At 42.2% G+C, this 2,908-nt stretch overlaps 1 pseudogene; it reads left to right on the forward strand.

The window, feature by feature from the left end:
* The first annotated feature begins 585 nt into the window (after window positions 1–585).
* Window positions 586–927, forward strand: LOC102862513 (annotated as a pseudogene).
* Window positions 928–2,908: the final 1,981 nt, after the last annotated feature.

The raw sequence follows: 2,908 nt of genomic DNA on the forward strand, positions 1-2,908 counted from the left end.
GACCCTCAGGCTTCTTCCAGACTAAGTTTCTGCCTGGACAATCACAACTCACTGGGTTAAGTGCTTAATTACCCAAGCAGCCATACTGTAGTCTGTTAGGCTTACTTCACAGTTCCTCAGGACAGTTATGTTTTACGTGATACAGCTTGTTGCTGACTTGCAGAGGCTGACCTATCTGAGCAGGCAGGAGTCCTCATGAAACATAATTTGCCAAAGCTATGAACCTCTCTGAAGACTTCAGAGAGCAAATTAAGTGATTACTTATCTACTGATTGATTTCTCAAACAATTACTGGGCAACTACTACTATGGTGCTGTGTGCTCTGCACTAAGAAGTAGGGAGTCATAAAGGGGGGGAAAAACAACTTTCAAGAATATCAGTACAAAACAATGAGATACCATCTCAACCCAGCAGTAATAGCAAAATTAACAACACAGCAAACAATAAATGTTGGCAAGGAGGCAGAGTGACTGGAACTCTAATACACTGCTGGAGGGATTGTAAAATGGTACAACTGCTATTGAAGGCAGTTTGATGTCTCCTTAAAAAGCTGAACATAATTGACTGTTAGAGGCAGCCGCCATCATGGACGTGTTTTTCATGATTCGCCGCCACAAGACCACTATGTCCATTGACGCCAAGGAGTCGAGCACCGTCCTGGAGCTGAAGTTTATGATTGAGGACATCCTGAAGCGTCCGCCTGAGGAACAGCGCCTCTACAAGGACGACCAGCTCCTGGACGACGACAACATGACACTGCGCGAGTGCGGCTTCACCAGCAAGACGGCGAGTCCCCAGGACCCGGCCACAGTGGGGCTGGCCTTGTGGGTGGACGGCGCCTTTGAGGACCTCCACATCGAACCCTATTCCAACCCGGGGGGAGCCGGAGGAGGCGGAGTAGACGGAGGAGGAGATGCAAGAAGATGATGCAGGAAGCAGCGACGATGAGCACGCTGGGCCCTGAGGGGGGGTGACCTCTATCCCACCCCGCCCCGAAAAGAGAGTTGGGTGTAAAAAAAACCAAAAACACCCAACATCAATAAAATCACCTTGTTTACAAAAAAAAAAAGCTGAACATAGAAATTTCATATGACTGAGCTATTCCAGTGCTGAGAATACATTCCAAAGAAATCAGAACTCAGGCATGAATGGAGATATGTACACCTATGTTCATAGCAATGATATAAGCAAGAAAATGGAAACAGACCAAATGCCAATCAACAAACTAATGGACTAAGAAATAGTGGTACATCCACACAATGGAACACTATTCCAGCACTGTTGTTGTTAGAAACTAGAGTCAGCTGAAACGCATAGAGACCCTATGCATAATAGCTCTGAGCCCTGCCCTTTTTTAAGCCAATCTCATGGTCTCCGCCACACCTATCCCATTACCCCACATACTGTGTCAATCCATCTCATAAAAGGTCTTCCTCTCTTGCACTGTCCCTCCACCCTTCTAAGCATGATGTCCTTTTCCAGTGACTGGTCCTTGCTTCCAAGGAGCAACTTGGTTTCACCCTCTCCAAGACAGACCTGTTTGTTCTCTTAGTGGTCCATGGTATATCAAATACTCTTTTCCAGCACCACAATTCAAAGGCATAGATTCTTCTTCTATCATCCTTAGTCATTGTCCAGCTCTCTGATGTATAGCAAGTAATTTCAAAGACTATGGCCTGGATCAAATGCACCTTAGTCTCTAGACTTGACATTGTTGCTTTTCAGTACTCTGAAAGGTCCCTGACAGCAGATTTTCACAATGAAATTCGTCTTTTGATTTCCTATCTGCTGATACTAAGAATGCTGATTGTGCAGACAAGTAAATTGAAGCTGTCAATAATCTCAATCTCTTCTCTATCTATCATGATGCTGCCAATTGGTCCAGTGGTGAGAACCTTTGCTTTCTTGATGTTGAGTTTCAATCCATATTGAAGACTGCATTCCTTGATCTTCTGCAGCAGACTCGTTAGGTCCTCGGTTTTGGCAAGCAAGGTTTTGTTATCTGCCTAACAGATTTTTTGACAAGTTTTCCTTTTGTAAAAAAATATATAACATGGGAGAGAGCATTATGCTGAGTGAAATAACTCAGTCACATAAGGACAAGTAGTACATAAAAGCACTACTGTGAAAATAAGAGCACATGTCTAAATCCTCTTATTGTCTTACTTAATAATTGAGCAAGATATGTATAAATGTTCAAAAGTGAAAGAAGGGGAGACAGAAAAAGGGGAAAGGGAAAATTAAGATAGCAGAGGTTGGTGGGTTGGGGGTAAAGGAATTTGAAAGGATCAAGCTTGAAAAGACAGCGTGATAATACACACTCATGTTTATTGAGGCTTTGTTCACAATAGCAAAGAGCTGGAAATAACCTAAGTGCCCATCAACAAACAAATGGATAGAAAGGCTCTGGTATATTCACACAATAGAATACTATGCTGCATTGAAAAACAAGGAACTCATTAAATATTATTCAAAATGGGTAACCCTGGAGGACATTATGCTGAGTGAAATATCTCAGTCACAAAAGGACAAATACTGCATAGTGCCACTCTTGTAAAATGGGACTGAACCTCGGGGATGGGGGTAGACTGAGAAAGATGGGATAAATAATATATATACTGCATTGAAACAGATGAGTAAGAAAACTGTGTAAAAAAGATATGTGATTAGGTATCATTGTCACGACAGGAGTCCAGAACAAAGGCTGCATAGTGGAGTGGACCTGGGGGAGGGATTGTAAAACAATGGGGGAATTTTTCTTTTACTTTTTAAAGAGAAGAGTGTACTGGGGGGGAGGGAGGACAGGGAGAAAAGTGCAACAATGAATGAATGGAAATCCAAGATCTCTGTAAATTTTCCTTAAAATTAATAATAATAAAAAAAGAAAAGTCAAAATGTAAAAAAAAGA

The sequence above is a fragment of the Elephantulus edwardii genome, unplaced genomic scaffold (genome assembly GCF_000299155.1).
Source record: "Elephantulus edwardii isolate Elephantulus edwardi_28Jun2011 unplaced genomic scaffold, EleEdw1.0 scaffold00278, whole genome shotgun sequence".
Lineage (NCBI taxonomy): Eukaryota > Metazoa > Chordata > Mammalia > Macroscelidea > Macroscelididae > Elephantulus > Elephantulus edwardii.